At 47.5% G+C, this 19,643-nt stretch overlaps 2 long non-coding RNA genes across 2 annotated transcripts in view; one reads left to right on the top strand and one right to left on the bottom strand.

Moving 5' to 3' along the window:
- The window catches only part of LOC149090895 (uncharacterized), a 130,945-nt gene that overhangs the window by 7,742 nt on the left and 103,560 nt on the right, over positions 1-19,643 (top strand). The window lies entirely within an intron of this gene.
- Positions 16,788-19,016, bottom strand: LOC149090896 (uncharacterized). Its single transcript, XR_016197375.1, has 2 exons — positions 18,501-19,016; positions 16,788-18,440 (listed from the first exon to the last, which is right to left on the bottom strand). It is a non-coding gene; the product is annotated as an uncharacterized LOC149090896 (long non-coding RNA).

The raw sequence follows: 19,643 nt of genomic DNA, 5'->3' as shown, positions 1-19,643 counted from the left end.
GGTGGTTTTCCTTGCTCAAGATTTATTTGGTTGGCGTAGCAGCACTGGTCTGGTAACGGATTCTATAGTAATAAGATTCCTCGCTATGAATTGTTGCCATGTCCGAGCTATTATCTTCTTCAGTATGGTTTAAATATTTGCGAGATATCTGCAACTTGATTCTCTCTTCCGGGCTTTTAGAAAGACATCGTACTCCTCAATGAACGCTCCCTCGTTGGTCACATAATGCTCTTCGGCTTTTTGAAGAGTTCTTGAAATCATTGTGACAGGCCGACTGTTATTATTATTAGTAAAATTAAATCTCGAAACTTAAAATATATATTGTAACGAACCTTCGGTTTATCCCGAGTCTAAGCTGGGCTAGTTTCAGCTGACTGTGGATTCGTGCCAACAAATTTATTTGTTGAAGCCCCTGCGATAATAATTAGTCACTTGTGATTTTAGGTTTTATAGCGTAAATATATTCTCTTGATTAAGTTTAAAATGTACACGTCACTTAAAGTTATGCTGACTCGCTGGTTGGCTTTAGCGAAGCACACCTACCGAGCGCTGGTTCAACGCACTCCGGCTGCGAGAGTATTGTGCTAAAAACACGCTAGTTACCGGGACGATTCGGGAAACGCCAGGACTTCGGTCTGAACAAAACTCTGGCGGTTCGCTCAGATATGCAGGCCTCTCCTACTATCCCACTCGCACAGCACAACACTAGCTTCGTTTTCGCTCACAAACACTTCTCTTGCGCACGGCTACGCGAACTTACTCAGATGTGCAGGCCTCGCTTAAGCCGCTGATATGCACCGATGTCCTGATCGGTGCCGCTGATGCTGCTGATTGCCTCTTTTGTTGTCGCAAGGATTCCCCCTGGATGTCCTTGCTGTTCCCACGATGTCCTTGCTGTTCCCACGATGTCCTTGCTGTCCTTTGAAGTCCTGGGAGTCCTGATTCACCACTCGCGTTGACTTTCACTAATCACTTTAATCACCAAACTTTTCATAAGCCTCTCACTTTTCTCAAACGTATCAGCCTCTCAAACATTTCCAACCTTTCAAACCTTTCAAGCCCCGTATGGAGCCGCCGGTGGCCTTTTATAGCCCAGCCACAGGCCTTGCTTCGGGTGATAACGGGGCCCGTTCGGCTCTGGAGCGGGGCCTTTCAGCCGCTCGTGCCCATACAAACGGTAAAGTGGCGTGATTCGGGTGACGCCACTTGCCCGCCAAATTGCGTGACCGCCTCCCATTGGCCGAAGTACCGTTGGTGCCCTGCGAGTGAAAGTGATCACTACTATCACCCGGCACGAACGGCACCTCGGCTAACGGTCCCCGATGATCGTCGTGCGTGCGACGCGAACCCATTGCTGAATCTGTAGGAGCGAAAGAGACCGCCTCTAACAGGACTTTGACCCCCCCTTTCCAGTGCGAGGGTCGCTCCTACAGTATTCGCGTCGCTGTGTGGAGCAACATATATATGCACATATATGCATATAAACGCACAGCAAATACGTACGTTCATATACATTAATACGTGCATACCTATATTGCTCCTCACACTCCCCTCTTCCTTCGGGAAAACACGAGACCATCGTGTTTGAATTTGGCGCCCGTCTCCGCTGCGCTGCTCCGTTCTGCGCTGCTCCATTTTGCGCTGCTCCATTTTGCGCTGATCGCCGCTGTTAACGCGCTGTTAACGCCATCAGCTGCATTTTCGCTTACCGCTGGCAATGCTGTGTTCTGCCGGTGAGTGAAAAACAATATTTTTTAAATCTTCCATAAAATTATCAAAAATATTATGTTTCAGGCCGGGCATCTTTTCCCATTATGCCCCCTTGACCTGATGGCCTGCCGCTGCCAATGCCCACGCCGGGCGCTGCTGCAAAACTCGCCTGTCGGTTTTGCAGCCCCCGGTGGCATTGGCGCATGTGCGCGCGGCCATGGCCATTTCACCCATTTGGCGCATGATGTTCCTCGCCGCTGGAGATGCTTTTCTGCTGGTTGCTGCTGCTCCTTGGACCCTTGGGGATGCTCCGGTGGGGCACTGCGGTCATTTCATGCGCTGCTGCTAGGGAGATCGGGCCACAGACGTCGTTCGCAAATTGGACACCGGTATCGCGTCTTTGGTGTCGGTACGCTTGTTGGTCGATCCTCTTTCGCGCACAGCTCGCAGCGAAGTCGCTGGCCAGTGCGCGAGGACCGGTTGCCAAGCTTCGTCGACATCCAAAGTTCGGAGCCGGTGGAGCCAGTTGCGTGGCAGGCGTCTGCCGCCATGCTCTCCCAGCAAGCAGCCACATGCCCGACTGCATGCCCCGCGTCCATGATTTGCCGCCGCTGCCTCTGCCCACGCCGGGCGCTCCTACAAAACTCACCTGTTGAGCTGTAGTCCCCGGTGGCGTTGGCACTCGTGCGGCGGCCACCTGCCTTCCGACATCCCTCGCCGTCCTCTCCGTTGCAGGCGTCCACAACAGCAGCTGCTTTTCGTACTGTGTCTCTCTGCGGCGCTGCAGACCAAATTCTGGATTGTTGTTGGGAGCTGGCCACATCGCTGTCGTTCGCAACTACCACCGGTGTCGAACTTTGACGCCGGCTGGCACTTTGCGGCCACTCCTCATTCGCGCACAGCTCGCAGCCAAAATCGCTGGCCAGTGCGCGAGGATTCGGCCAACAAAACGCGCCTACGCCCAAGCACGGACAACTGAATGAATTCGTCGCGTGGCAGGCATCGATGGTGGCCAGGACTCCCAACTGGCAACCCAACTTATGGCTGCGTGCTCCTCGTCTCCACTCGGACACTTGATGGCATGTGGACGGCGCACTCGAGCGCCGTCGGTCCACTCTGGTAACTCATCCACAAGAAGACCCCCGGCCCTATGCCCACATGCCCATTTTATACCCTATGCTGCCGCGCGCCGCTGCTTAGGCGGCAGCACATAACGGGTCCTGTGTCCTATGCTCAGCCCACTCTAGGCTTCGCTGCCTTATGGCTGAATTCCAGGCAGGCTACGGTACTGCCCAGATACCGTTTTTCCCACACTCCCATCGGCACACGCATACATAGCCCTCCTAGCCGAACATCCAATGCAAGCTCTTCTGCCGCGTTGCATTGTTGTTGGCATCTCTTCGCTAGCGATCGTTTTATATGCCGCCGTGTGTTTTGTTGTTGGCGGTTTTAGTTGTCGCTGTGCGTTTTGTTGTTGGCGGTTTTAGTCGTCGCTGTGCGCTTTGTTGTTGCCGATTTCGTGCGCTAGCGCTCGCTGAGCTTGCTCTCGCTCGCTGAGCTTGCTCTCGCTCGCTGAGCTTGCTCTCGCTCGCTCTTGCTTCGCTGTGGGTGTGGGTGTGCAATTTTCGCCTGGAGTGCGTGCGGTTTGTTTTTGTTTTCCGCTCTCGCTTAGAAATGCATATAATTTCGGCTGCGCGCGCGCTGTTGCTAAGGGCGCCTACATTGCAGGTGGGTACTGCTTGCACTTGCACTGCTTTGTTGTTGTATCTGTGCATAGTGCATTGCACACGCACTGGCAGCTAAGTTTTTCAGTGCAGTACTGTACACTGCTTGCTGTCGTGCGCGCTCAGTTCAAACAAATTGTTGTTGCGCACCCAATCTACCGTAATTATCCCGATGGCAACTGTAGTTTTCCAGCCACAGATGCATTTCGCAGCCGAGATTATGCATTTTTAGCAAAATTTTTGCTGTGTTTTTTTCTTCTTCTTCTGCTCGCAAATTAGAAGCAATACACTTCGCTGTGTATTCACTCCCTTTTTTTTTTTTTTGAAAAAAAAAAAATAGCTTTAATGCTCACCCGTGTCTCCTCTCCACGGCTTGAGATCCGCCACATGCGCCGTCCTGGTCCGCTTATCGGCCTCCGACCTGATCCGGCAGATTACAGGCGACACAAAACTGGCCACGATATAAGGGCCTCCATAGCGTGGTGCTAGTTTTGCTGCAAAACCCTCTGCGGCATTCGACAAGTGGCGTTCCTTTGCCCACACCTTGTCACCTATGGCCGGCTTCCACTGCCGCCTCCGTAGGTTGTAATGCCGCGCCTGATCCTGTCCAGCTCTCTCCAGGTTTCGACGCCCTATCTCAAACACAGCAGCTTGCAGCTGACTGGACTTATATCGCTGACACACTTCGCAGCGCTGTAGGTATGCTCTCGCATCACGGTACATACCTGGCCAGTAATACCGCGCTGCCACCCGAGCGATCGTTTTTCGGCTCCCAAGGTGGCCAGCGGTGGCTGCGTCGTGGTTCTCCTCCAGCACTTGTTTGCGCCGGTCCGCCGGCACGCACAACTTCCATGCAGCCACATCCTCGTGGCCGGCTTGATGCGGGATGTGCCGATATAAGTTTCCAGACTCTTCCATATAGTCTGGAAACTTATGTGGCGCCCTCTTGATGTCCTGCCGAAGCTTGGTGAGCCAGCGACATCCTGTCCCAGCTGGCATCTCCTTGCTCTTGACCAAACGGCACGCCTCCTCTCCCAGTGGCTGCCGTGAGAGCGCATCCGCTACCACATTCCGCTTGCCCTTCCTGTAGCGCTGCTTTATGGGCCTAATGTCCTGCCTCCTGATCCGGTGCTCCGTGATCCTGGTGGTGCCTTTCACATGCTGGAACTTCTCCAGCTCATGCCTCAGAAAAGCATCCACCTCTGGGTCTTTGTGCATAGGCGTTGGCTGCTCCATGTTCGCCTCCACTGGCGTCTCTGGACTCGCCTCCACGCTGGCCACAGCCACAGACAGCTTCTCCTCTGACTGTCCGCTCGACTGTGGAATTCTTGGCTTGATCCTCAGCGTCAAGCCACCGCACTCCAGTGTGGTGCCCATGCTGGCCAAGAAATCCCAGCCCAGCACCAGATCGTCGATCACTCCTGGCAGAATCAGCAACGGGATTTGGCTTTGCTGATTCCCCAGGCTAATCGTCGTCTCCAGCTGCGAGTCCACATGACTGCAACTGCCGTCCGCTAAGCGTATGCGCCGCCGTGTTGCACGCACCACGCCCACTCCTCTGAGCCTGTCAGCAAGCTTTTCGCTTATAAAGCTGCTTGTGGCTCCAGTGTCGATTGTGGCTTTTTGTTGGGTGGCTCCAATGGCCACAATCGCTGTCATCTGGCTGCCTTCATTCTGAAGACGGCCTACTAGCGCCTGGGGGCTCCTGGCCGCTGCTCCCGCTCGCCCCTGGATGGCGGGTGCCGCTGCTCGTTTCCCGACTGGCAACAGGCAAACGTTCTCACTCCAATGCGCCCGCACTGCCAGCAGAAATCCAGTGCCTTGTTGCGGCACGTAAAAGCGCGGTGCCCCTCCTGGCCACACACTCGGCATGCCCTGGCTGGATTCGGGATGTGAGTCCTTGCTCCGGTTGCGCCTGTCCTTGGCGCAGGTGAAGGCTTCGCCTCATCCTCCATGCAGCGATACTCCACATCGCCTCCAGCGTCGTCCATGGCCATAAATCGAGTCCGGCCCGGCCGTGGCTGCTGCCGCAACCTCTCGCGGTCTCTCTCCAGCTCCTCGAACTCGTCTGCGAGGTGCATCAATTCCACCAGACTATGGAACTGATACGGGCGGGCGTATGCACGCAGATCGGGCAGGCTGTTGTTGTAAATGAGCTTCATCTCGCGGTCTGCTCCATAGCGCAGAGGCCGCATGAGAGTCTGCATCTCAACCATGTAGACCTTGAAGCTCTCATCTACCATTTGCCTCCGGCGTTTGACGTCGTCCTCCAGCTTCTCCAGATAGCCTCTGGGCAAGAAGAACTCCTGGAAGCTGCGCACGAACGTCGCCCACGCCGTCCAGTGCCTGTTGTTGGCCACGTACCACTTCAAGGCCATGCCTTTCAGCAGCTCTGGCATCGCCCTCGGGATCATATCCAGATCCAGGCCATATGTGTCCGCCGACCACTCCACCTGCTCCAAGAACTCCAAAGGCTTTGTGGTGCCATCAAAGCGGAAGCTCCACTCTCGCACTTGTTTGGCCACCTTTGGATATTCTTGGGCTGTGTTGCCGAGTCCTCGTGGCCTGATTTCTGGTTGCGGGGTGGATGTGGCCCTTATCTCACCCTGTCGCGTGTCCTGCAGCCGTGCCGCTGCACTCGTAGAAGGCACACAGAGCCGCGCCACATGCGCCAGCTCTGTCTCCAAGTCGTCGTCAACTACGGCGGTCGTTGCCTCATCTCTCAGCGAGGCACGGCGTCCATGCAGTCGCCTCAGCTCGGCGATCCTCAGTGAGTAAGGAATGCTACCTTCATTCCTCTCAACCCACTCGCCAAACTGCCTCCGCATAGCGTCCAGTGTGCCTGACAAGCTCACTCCGAACTCGTCACCATAACTCAACACTTCATCCTTTTTCAAGTTATATACCCACGCTCGCACCATAGTCACAAATTTCTAATTAAACTCTTATCGCAGGGCCCCACGTTGGGCGCCAGTTGTAACGAACCTTCGGTTTATCCCGAGTCTAAGCTGGGCTAGTTTCAGCTGACTGTGGATTCGTGCCAACAAATTTATTTGTTGAAGCCCCTGCGATAATAATTAGTCACTTGTGATTTTAGGTTTTATAGCGTAAATATATTCTCTTGATTAAGTTTAAAATGTACACGTCACTTAAAGTTATGCTGACTCGCTGGTTGGCTTTAGCGAAGCACACCTACCGAGCGCTGGTTCAACGCACTCCGGCTGCGAGAGTATTGTGCTAAAACACGCTAGTTACCGGGACGATTCGGGAAACGCCAGGACTTCGGTCTGAACAAAACTCTGGCGGTTCGCTCAGATATGCAGGCCTCTCCTACTATCCCACTCGCACAGCACAACACTAGCTTCGTTTTCGCTCACAAACACTTCTCTTGCGCACGGCTACGCGAACTTACTCAGATGTGCAGGCCTCGCTTAAGCCGCTGATATGCACCGATGTCCTGATCGGTGCCGCTGATGCTGCTGATTGCCTCTTTTGTTGTCGCAAGGATTCCCACTGGATGTCCTTGCTGTTCCCACGATGTCCTTGCTGTTCCCACGATGTCCTTGCTGTCCTTTGAAGTCCTGGGAGTCCTGATTCACCACTCGCGTTGACTTTCACTAATCACTTTAATCACCAAACTTTTCATAAGCCTCTCACTTTTCTCAAACGTATCAGCCTCTCAAACATTTCCAACCTTTCAAACCTTTCAAGCCCCGTATGGAGCCGCCGGTGGCCTTTTATAGCCCAGCCACAGGCCTTGCTTCGGGTGATAACGGGGCCCGTTCGGCTCTGGAGCGGGGCCTTTCAGCCGCTCGTGCCCATACAAACGGTAAAGTGGCGTGATCCGGGTGACGCCACTTTCCCGCCAAATTGCGTGGCAGCCTCCCATTGGCCGAAGTACCGTTGGTGCCCTGCGAGTGAAAGTGATCACTACTATCACCCGGCACGAACGGCACCTCGGCTCCACAGCAACGGTAAAGTGGCGTGATTCGGGTGACGCCACTTGCCCGCCAAATTGCGTGACCGCCTCCCATTGGCCGAAGTACCGTTGGTGCCCTGCGAGTGAAAGTGATCACTACTATCACCCGGCACGAACGGCACCTCGGCTAACGGTCCCCGATGATCGTCGTGCGTGCGACGCGAACCCATTGCTGAATCTGTAGGAGCGAAAGAGACCGCCTCTAACAGGACTTTGACCCCCCCTTTCCAGTGCGAGGGTCGCTCCTACAGTATTCGCGTCGCTGTGTGGAGCAACATATATATGCACATATATGCATATAAACGCACAGCAAATACGTACGTTCATATACATTAATACGTGCATACCTATATTGCTCCTCACAATATTAAGATACATACATACATAATACAATTTCGGTTTTTGTTAAAATTTACCCCCCACCCCTATATCCACCCCCTCACCTACATTCTTATAAAAAGCTTATCTCAAATACTAGACTTGTGCTTCAGAATGTACATACATTTGAACATTATGATTAAGTTCTGAAAGTTTCATTAAGACTATGCGTCTAGAAATTAAATTATTCAACAAATAAATTCTCAAAATATGGCCAACACTGCAGTGCAGCCCAGCTCAGTCGCCTGTGTATGTGTGTGTGTGTTTCTCTGTGTGGGTGTGCGAATTATTATTGAAATATCAGTTGCTTGGAGGGCACAGGGGATCTCGTAGTCGGTCAGTCTCGACTAAAGCTTTTTTACTTATTTTCAATAACAATTGTACTCCGTTACAAGTTATTAAGAAATTATTTTTTTTATAAATCCTATAGCGTCGGTTTTATTATTATTATATATATATATATATATATATATATATGTAGGATTTATTATTTATTGAGCAGATTAAAAGATTAAATTTGACGATTTCCTCTTAATTATAACTATGGCGAGTTTCGCAATAAATGTCTACAATTTATTTCATTTAGTATTATGGATTAGTTTTAGTTACACTCGTATATATTTTAAGCAATTGAACGTGTTAATGCCAGATCCCATTAACAAGAATTGCTCCTCCCGCAACACACGTTATGTTATTAACAGCACTATGTTAATAACATAACCCAGTTCTCCTACTGGTTCGCTGTACTCGCCGCCCCGCGGAGTACCTCGTCCCCCCTCGAGCGACACTTGCCACTCCTGGTATTGACGAGACATATATATATATATCTTTACTATTCCTATACGAGCAACACAGCTTTAATCTAAGAAATAAAGACGAGGAAATTACAATCCGGTCTTTTTACTTATCAGCGACGCCACCACTACAACATTTGGTCCTTCGAGCCGGATATCATCCATCTCCACATACACATCAGCATTCCATCGGCCGTCGAGATAAGTACCCCATATTTGCGTAAAGTAGTACATATATATATATATAGTATATACATACACACACTGGCACTTGTCCGCCGCTATATTTCCTTGTATATATATTTATATATGTACTAATTTACATTATATTTACTGCATGCCTATATGTATATATAACCTTATATGCATATATAGACATGTCTGAAGCTGTGTTACAATCCATACACAAGCATATGTACTAATCCTATTTAGTCCGACACTCCGTGCTACATATCGCCACATCATTCATACACATATACATATTTCTCCATAACTATATGTATATTCCGATAAATATTTATTAAAACGAGAGAACAATATCCTTTGTTAATTGTTTAATAAATTTATTTGCAATATTCTGCTGTTGAGCACATCCGCATACAAGTTAACACAAACATAGCATAAGCATATTTCTCTCTCACTTACCGAAGCTTGTGACATGGTGCTGACGAAACTGTATTAAATTCAGCGCCCTGACCACAGCGGACAGCAACAGTAATCTGACTCCTTACATTTGTGTGCGGGTGTCAGCATTATTGTCGAGCAAATCGGCACGCCGATTCGCTGTCCCACACTTTAGTTTTAGTTCTGTTTTGTATTCACGAGAAAACGTCACGATAAATTCATTACTCCGGCACCAGCCGTAAATCAAAAGTTCTTTTATTCTCTCAGCCAAAGCGAGAGTCAACTTGAAAATAACTTATTTGGCGCCCAACGTAATAAAAGTACTCACGAGAACCCCCAAAACCAAAGTGCAAGTTTAAAAATAAATTGACAAGAAACATCTCACTCGTGGAAGTGAAGTGCACGTGCGAACTCAGCAAACTCCGCAAAAACAAGCAGTCGTAAAAAAAAAGCTCTCAGCGAATAACCAAAACTTTCACAAAGCTCAAGCAAGTGCATACACCAAAGGTTTAAAACCAAAATATTTATCAAGTGCACTCACCAAAGGTTCGACACCACACTAACTATCAAGTACACACACCAAAGGTTTAAAACCAAAATATCTATCAAGTGCACTCACCAAAGGTTCGACACCACACTAACTATCAGGTACATAAACCAGAGGTTCAAAACCAGAATAATTATCAAAGGCACACACCAAAGGTGCGGCACTAAGCTAACTATCAAGTGCATACACCAACGGTGCGAAACTAAAAATCAAAAGCAAATTTCCGCACCAAAGTGCGAAAGCAAAAAACTCATTCTGTCACAGCACCGGACCGGTGTTGGCAGCGTTTGTCACGTAATCGGACCGATTACGGCAGCGTAGCAAATTGAAGCAAGCAATCCACTCAGAAGACTACGACGACGTCAGCAGAGAGCCAGAAACACCAGGAACAGTCAAGCGCCCCTTCAAATAAACATGTAAGTGGCGTGCTCAGTTAATTCACTCCAAAACAAAAAAAAAAAAAACAACAAAAAAAAATTTTTTTTTTTTTAATATTAACTCGACAAGCATACTGTGTCTATTCTCTAAGAAAGCATTTATCCGTGTTCAAAAAGAAAAAAAAAATTAAATAAATAAATAAACATAAGTAAATGAAATACAAGCCGAATGTCGATTCTGTGTAGGGTGCTAATGAGTTTCGCAGGCCCGTATAGAGAAGTGAAAAGAGAGATTATTAGCGACGAAGAGTCCAGCCCTCTCCCATCTGACGATAACCTCGAAGATTTTGACAATAGCGTTGTAGGTTTTGCCCCTCAACTTCCCCCTCAGCCAACCATGGACGCCGCAGGTGTCGATCGGATAGTGCAGGCAGCGTTGCTGGCCCAGAAGCAGGCGTTCGATGCGCAGCTCGACGCTTTAAGACAGCAAGTTTCTACCTTGCGAGTCGCGGCCCCAGAAATTCAAGTATACCAAAGGATAGTGGTCGACCCCACAGTCCAATGCCCAATCTCGCTAGACGTGGTAAAGTCAATGCCCGACTTCGACGGGGCTCAAGAAGACTATGTTGCCTGGCGGCAGTCAGCAACAGACGCTTACGAGCTATTTAGGTCCCACTCTACTAGCAGCGTTCATTACCAAGCTGTGACCATAATTAGAAATAAGATTAGGGGAAACGCAAGAGCCCTGCTTACGTCCCACAACACGGTTCTTAATTTTGACGCGATCATTGCCAGGCTGGATTGCACGTACGCGGACAAGACCTCACTAAGGCTCCTCCGCCAAAACCTGGAAATGGTCAGACAGGGCGATTCTTCTCTCATGCAGTACTACGACGACGTAGAACGCAAGCTAACGTTGGTAACCAACAAAATCATCATGACACACGAAGCCGCCACGGCGACCTTATTAAACAACGAGGTCAGGGCAGATGCCCTTCACGCATTCATTTCGGGTTTAAAAAGATCCCTCAAGGCTATCGTCTTCCCAGCCCAACCCGGCGACTTGCCCGCCGCCTTGGCCCTAGCCCGAGAAGCCGAAGCTAGCATTGAGCGCAGCAACTTCGCTGCGTCATACGCGAGGGTGATGGAAGAAAGAGCTCATTCGAATGAGCACAACAAAAGTCAAACCAGACAGGACAAACACGGCAGGAATAATAACCCTAACCAAGAGAAGAACCCACACTTCGTAAAAAAACAAGGGAAACAACCTCAAAGCGGCGATCACGCGCAGCAACAGCAGAAACCGCCCCAGCAGTCGGAGCCGATGGACGTAGACCCGTCAATGTCCAAGGTCCGTCAGCCAACAAACTGGAGGGACAGACCCGCACAGCAGTCCGACAATGGACAAGCCGCAAAGAGACCCAATTCGTCAGAACGACACACTGGCCCCAGGCGACAAAGACTGAACCGAGTGGTTCAGCATAACGAGTACGATGAAGCTGCAGCCGAAGCTGTTGGCGAAATACTAGACGACTCCGACTCCCTAGGAGACAACGACCTGGTCAATTTTTTAGGGGTCACTCCCGGCTACCGTTCATCGAGCGGCAGTTGGCTGGGAGAACAATAAGAATCCTAATCGATACAGGTGCGGCGAAGAATTACATTCAACCCATAAAGGAGTTGAAAAACATAAAACCCGTCGACACCCCCTTCACAGTTAGCTCCGTTCATGGATCTAACAAAATCAGCCAAAAGTGTACAGTAAACATTTTTGGAACAACAGCTCAATTCTACCTATTGGAATCACTTCAGCCGTTCAACGCCATAATAGGCTTCGACCTGCTAACGCAAGTAGGAGCAACATTGGACATTGAGAAAGGTACAATTAAGTATGGGCAAACTAACGAAAAGTTACAACATCACTTCTGTGACAACGTTAATTTCACTAACGTCAACGATATCGTGGTACCCGAGATGGTAAAAGAGGATTTTAAAAAAATGATTCTGAAGAACATCAAGGCATTTTCGACCTCTAACGAGGCACTGCCGTTCAACACTTCGGTCATAGCGACGATACGCACAGAAGACGACCAGCCCATCTACTCCAAATTGTACCCACATCCAATGGGAGTGGCCGACTTCGTCACTAAAGAGATCAGGGATCTCCTAGACAACGGCATCATAAGGCCATCAAAATCCCCATATAACAGCCCGACATGGGTCGTTGATAAAAAGGGATACGATGAAGAGGGTATCAGGAAAAAGCGACTCGTCATCGATTTCAGGAAACTGAACGAAAAGACCATCGCAGACAAATACCCGATGCCGAACATCTCAATGATCTTGGCCAACTTAGGCAAAGCTAAATACTTCACGACCTTGGATCTAAAATCCGGGTACCATCAGATATATTTAGCAGAGCAGGACAGAGAAAAAACATCGTTCTCCGTAAATGGAGGAAAGTATGAATTTTGTAGGTTGCCCTTTGGCCTGAAGAATGCGGGCAGTATCTTTCAGCGGGCAATCGACGACGTCCTACGAGAACAAATTGGAAAGTCGTTTATGTGTAGACGACGTAGACGTAGACGTAGACGACGTCATAATTTTTTCCGAAAACGAAAAGGACCATGTCAGGCACATAGACTGGGTTCTCAAAAGCTTATGCCGCGCTAACATGAAAGTCTCAAAGGAAAAAACGCAGTTCTTTAAACAAAGCGTTGAGTACTTGGGATTCATAGTTACCATGGGAGGAGCAAAATCCGACCCCGAAAAGGTTAAAGCAATAAAAGAATTCCCAGAACCAAAGAACCTCTACGAGCTGAGGTCGTTTCTGGGACTGGCCAGTTATTACAGATGCTTCATAAAAGATTTTGCTGCCATAGCGAGACCGCTGACGGCAATAATGAAAGGCGAAAACGGATCCGTCAGCAAGCATCTCTCACGAAAAACCATCGTGAATTTCGACGACGCGCAGAGGCACGCGTTCCAGAAACTAAGGGATATCTTGGCATCGGAGGATGTCATCCTGAGGTACCCGGACTTTAAAAAACCATTTGACCTGACGACGGATGCCAGCTCATACGGCATAGGGGCAGTATTATCCCAAGAAGGAAAGCCCATTACAATGATCTCGAGGACTCTAAAAGATTGCGAGACCAACTACGCTACAAACGAAAGAGAGCTGTTGGCCATCGTGTGGGCGTTAGGTAAACTACAGCACTACTTGTACGGAACTCGAGACATCAACATCTATACTGATCACCAGCCTCTTACCTTCGCTGTTTCAGATAGGAACCCCAACGCAAAGATTAAGAGATGGAAAGCGTACATAGACGAACATAACGCTAAGATACACTACAAGCCAGGCAAGGAAAACCTCGTTGCAGACGCCCTTTCAAGACAAAACATCAATGCTCTTCAGGAAGAGGCCATGTCCGATGCAGCCACAATACACAGTGAGCTGTCCCTGACCTACACGGTCGAAACGACGGAAAAACCCTTAAATTGCTTTAGAAACCAGATAGTGCTAGAACAGGCCCAGTTCCCAAGATATCGTAAGTTCATACTTTTCGGCGAGAAAAACCGCCACATCATCCACTTCACAGAAAAAGTCGGAGTCATAAATGACATCAAAGACGTCGTGAACCCGAGCGTGGTTAACGCCCTTCACTGCGATTTGCCAACGTTGGCGGCAGTCCAACATGAGTTGGTCAAGTCATTCCCGAACACAAAATTCTTATACTGCAAGAATTTTGTCTCAGACGTTACAGACAAGTCGGAACAAAGAGAAATAGTTGAGGCCGAGCACAATCGAGCTCACAGGGCAGTGCAGGAAAACATCAAACACATTCTTAGGGATTACTTCTTCCCTAAAATGACGAAAATAGCTAATGAGGTAGTAGCGAATTGTAGAGTTTGCGCCAAGGCAAAGTACGACCGCCACCCGAAAAAACAGGAGTTAGGTTTAACCCCGATCCCCTCATATGTCGGCGAAATGTTGCACATCGACATCTTCTCCACCGACAAGAAATTGTTTTTAACTTGCATAGACAAATTCTCGAAAATGGCCGTGGTACATCCAATAACGTCCCGGACGATAGTAGACGTCAAGACGCCCATTTTGCTGCTAGTAAACTTGTTCCCCAGAATCAAAACAATCTGCTGCGACAACGAGGCGGCATTCAATTCCGAGACAATCACGTCTCTTCTAAAAAACGGCTACAACATAGACGTCGTAAACACGCCCCCTCTGCACAGCGTTTCTAACGGACAAGTCGAACGCTTCCACAGCACCTTGGCGGAAATAGCCAGATGCATGAAGCTAGACAAAAAAATTGACGATACCGTTGAGCTCATCCTGAGAGCGACAACAGAATACAACCGGACAATACATTCAACGACTGACATGAGCCCAATCGAGGTCATGTACTCAGTCTCAGAGGAAATCGCGGAAAATATAAAGCGAAAACTCGAACACGCACAAAAGAACAACATGAACAGGTGCAACCCGACCAGACAGAACAGGGTGTTTGAAGTCGGAGAGACGGTTTTAGTGAAGAGCAACAAAAGGTTAGGAAACAAACTTACCCCCTTATGCTCAGAGGAAAAAGTGCAGGCAGACCTAGGAACGTCTGTTTTTATTAAGGGGAGGGTGTAAATATAAATATAAATATAAATATAAATATAAATATAAATATAAATATAAATATAAATATAAATATAAATATAAATATAAATATAAATATAAATATAAATATAAATATAAATATAAATATAAATATAAATATAAATATAAATATAAATATAAATATAAATATAAATATAAAAAATAAATAAAAAAAAGGGACAACTTGAAGTAAAAAAACAAAAAAAAAAAATATATATATATATATATATATATATATATATATATGTCCGGAGAGAAGTGATTAATTCTAGATGTTTTTTTTTCTTTTTTTTTTTATTTACGATGTTTGCAATTTTTTGTTTGTTATTTTTCTTTTTATTTATATATAAGAGAAGTGATTAATTCTAGATGTTTTTTTTTCTTTTTTTTTTTATTTACGATGTTTGCAATTTTTTGTTTGTTATTTTTCTTTTTATATATATATATATATATTTTATATATATATATATATATTATATATATATATATATATATATATATATAATATATATATATATATATATAAAAATATATATATATATATATAAAAAGAAAAATAACAAACAAAAAAATTGCAAACATCGTAAATAAAAAAAAAAAGGAAAAAAAACATCTAGAATTAATCACTTCTCTCCGGACAGGCACTTCGTCGTGGCCCTACTTCTTATTACAGCCACTTGGAGACTGTCACCCAAGTAGACGACGGCGTTCTGATCATAAACGAAAGCCCGGCCCAGGTGACCACGGGCGACGGCCCAACAATATCAGTAAACGGCACCTTCCTTGTCACTTTCGAAACGTCGGCCATAATCAACGGGACCAAGTACGGAACCAGAGCGAAGCCCTTAGCAAGAAACCAGGCATCGCCGTGTCACCTCTACTCAACGTGATCATTCACGACCCAGTCCTCAGCATGCCACACCTTTAGAGGATGAATCACCACAACCTACGCGTTATCCAAGAGCTCCAAGAAGAGGTCCAATCTGCCGGGTCACCCAAAATCTGGCTTATCATTGTCACCGGGATCAGCGTCATCATCAGTGGCTCCACACTCATCCACTTAGTCTGGAGGAGAAGACGAGCCTCGCACGAGATCCAGGGGGTGATTGGAGATTTTAGTTTGAGCGAGGTCGGTCAAAATCTTAAGGGGAGAGTAGTTAACACAAACATAGCATAAGCATATTTCTCTCTCACTTGCCGAAGCTTGTGACATGGTGCTGACGAAACTGTATTAAATTCAGCGCCCTGACCACAGCGGACAGCAACAGTAATCTGACTCCTTACATTTGTGTGCGGGTGTCAGCATTATTGTCGAGCAAATCGGCACGCCGATTCGCTGTCCCACACTTTAGTTTTAGTTCTGTTTTGTATTCACGAGAAAACGTCACGATCAATTCATTACTCCGGCACCAGCCGTAAATCAAAAGTTCTTTTATTCTCTCAGCCCAAGCGAGAGTCAACTTGAAAATAACTTATTTTACACTCATATACTAGTCGCCGGCTGCAGAGAGACATACATACATATGTACATACATACATGTATGCACATACGAGCAGCCTTGGATTTATTTGATTTCCACTCGCGTACTTCTAAACAGCCCAGCAACACAATTAACATATAAATTCACAATAAAAAATAATAAACTTAAATTGCTAAATTGGTTGTTTTGCTTTGTGTCCAAACAGCTGAGATCGTAACTAGTATCAATAACTTTTCCGATAATTATCACCGGCCGCCACAATTTCGTGACGATAGTTTTGCACGATCAGAATTCATCGTAATTTAAAAACTATTGCAATATAAATAGAAAATAGATTTTTAGTCTTGTTTTTTTTTTCTTTTATTGTTAAAAGGAAATATCCCCAGCTTAATAAATTAATTTAATTGTTTAATTTATCCTAATTAAATTTATTAAATTTTTCCATTTTTCGTTTATTTGCTTAACAAGACATTTTCTTTTTCAATTTGTTCTACAAAATTCAGTTGACAACTTCCTTGTTTTTGTCAACTGCATTACTCTGTTCTTTGAGTGACTTTCTACCTCTGTATCAGAAATTTCCGCCAGCTAATTTCTAGTTAGCTTCCATGTCTGATCGTTCGGGTCGAGCGCAACTTAAGGTACCCGCTTCGCGTTTGATTAAACGCAGTGCCTCCGCATCTCCCATTCCGTCCGGGAAACCACAGACCACCAACACTTTCAAGCGCAGTCCGGTCGTAACCCGGTCCAGTCCGAAGCCCGCAAATCCATTAAATATGTCTCTGTCCGAGTTCATCGCGGCTGCGGATAGGCTTATTAAGTTCGAAGCCCGCATTGACGGTCCCGGGGACTCTAATGCCACCCAGGCGGCTCTACTCCGGGCCTTCGAGATCCGCCGAGAGCGGGTCAGGGCCTTGTGGGATGATGCTGAGCAGCAATATAAGGTCTGTGCCAGAGCGTTGAACCAAGGGGCGAGCAGTGGCGAAGTTGAAGCCATGGAGGCCAAATTCGACAACTGCTACACTGTGTATGAGCGGTGTACGACGCACCTGGGGGTGCAAATCGACGCACTTTCCGCATCGAGTACACCACCCGCTCCTATGTCCGCTACTTTCGCCTCGTCTGGAGGCTGTCGCCTTCCACCTGTTGATACAGAAGTGTTCCACGGCGACTACTTGCACTGGCCAACATTCCGCAACCTTTTTACTGCCATTTATATCCAAAACCCGCGCTTGACTCCGGTGGAAAAGTTATTCCACCTCAATTCAAAGACAGCAGGCGATGCAAATGCCTTAGTCGCAGAGTATCCTCTCACAAACGACGGCTTTGCAGCGGCTTAGGGCTCCTTGTGTGATCGGTTCGAGAATAAGCGGCTGTTAGTCAACAGCCAGCTTAAAATCCTGCTCAACCTTTCCAAAGTCACCAAGGAATCAGGCTCGGCTCTCAGAGAGTTGCATGGCACCGTTCATAGATGCGTCACTGCAATCGAGCATGCTCAAATCTCTACGGAGAATTGGGACTGTATCCTTGTGTTCGTGTGCACATCCAAATTGCCAGATCACACTCGATCTCTCTGGGAGCATTCACTGACACAAAAAACAGAAATTCCAGCCTGGCAGGACGTTAGTCACTTTCTTAGCGAGCGTGCTCTTGCTCTCGAGGCTATGGAAGGTGATCGTTCTGCACCAACAGCTCCAATCTCAGTTCCGAGATGCGCGAGCTCTGCCACTCCCAAACTAGTCAACTCCTTCACAACGCAAGTGAATCTGTGCGATCTGTGTTCAGAACAGCACCATCCAATTCGATTTTGCCCTCGGTTTCTCCAGCTGTCTATCCATGAACGAGAGGCATACATCAAAGCAAAGAATCTTTGCATGAACTGCTTCGCTAAGGGTCACCAGTTACGAGAGTGTACCAGTACGCACAACTGTTTCAAGTGTAATGGTCGACATAACACCCTACTCCATAGGGACAATATTACTCGGTCTGCTGCTGCATCCGCAACAGCTATAGCCCCAATTCGTACGCAAGTTATGTCCAACGTCCAAACGTATCTGGCTGCCAACACGCGAGGTGTCCTCCTCGGCATGGCGGTGATCAACATATGCCATTCCGGAGCAATCTATCCCGCCCGTGCTTTAGTCGACTCAGGATCCGAAGCAACTTTCATTTCTGAGCGACTATTCCGCAAAATCAAGTTGCCCTTCAAATCCATGCAGACACAAGTTTCCAGCTTGAATCAAGCAGTTACAGCTCATGCACAAAAGTTATGCAGCTTTGACATTGGTTCTCCTTCGAAGCCGAGACTACGAATCGAAGCTTCTGCTCTCGTCCTTCCAAAACTTGCCGGTAAACTCCCTTCATTTCCGATTCCGCAACTCTTATTGAACCAGCTGCCGAATATTCAGCTAGCTGATCCCGAGTTCTACAAGAGTTCAGAAATTGATGTCCTTCTAGGTGCGGGTATCCTTCCGACTATTATTCAGGGAGGTTACCATCCGAATATCTGTGGACCTCTTCTAGGTCTAGAGACTGTTTTCGGTTGGGTGCTGACTGGTCCACTTTCACGAACTTCACCGGAAATGGTCTCCTCGTTCACAACTCAAGTATCCGTTCCGGGTGAGACAAAACTTGAGATTCCGGCAACTCTTCCATCCCGAGTTCCCGACAACACCAATACAAAAGTGAGGATCGGTTTCAATGAGAGCCTGAATGATATCCTTCACTCAGGCCCATCATTCCAACTCGATCCTCGTCCTCCTTGTGCTGTCGAACTAACCTCCATGTTATGTTCTATCGAACAAGCAATTCAACCTCCAACTCATTCGTTCTTCCAGATAAAGACGCCGTCATTAGAAAGCAGCAAGCCACGTGGTACCAATTCCTTCCAGTGCCGCGTATGCCCAGAAGCCCATGGTCTCCGAAACTGCCAGCGGTTTCTGGGCCTTTCAGAGGAAAAACGGATGCGCGCGGTACTTATACATGAGTACTGCACGAACTGCTTGGCTCACAAGCACTCCGGGCAATCCTGCCGCAACAAAGGACGTTGCAAAACGTGTGGCCAGAATCACCACACGCTCCTGCATATCCAGGACAGCTTTGTTCCGCACACCAAGAGATCTCCAGCTTCGAACGCGACGTCTTAATTTGCAATCCTTGCAAGGGGGGGGAGTATGTTAATGCCAGATCCCATTAACAAGAATTGCTCCTCCCGCAACACACGTTATGTTATTAACAGCACTCTGTTAATAACATAACCCAGTTCTCCTACTGGTTCGCTGTACTCGGCGCCCCGCGGAGAACCTCGTCCCCCCTCCACGGACACTGGCCTCTCCTGGTATTGACGAGGCAACATACATATATATC

Source organism: Drosophila navojoa, chromosome X (assembly GCF_054131105.1).
Source record: "Drosophila navojoa isolate 15081-1374.11 chromosome X, UAZ_NAV_1.0, whole genome shotgun sequence".
Classification (NCBI taxonomy): Eukaryota; Metazoa; Arthropoda; class Insecta; order Diptera; family Drosophilidae; genus Drosophila; species Drosophila navojoa.
This window is presented reverse-complemented; position numbering and strand designations above follow the sequence as displayed.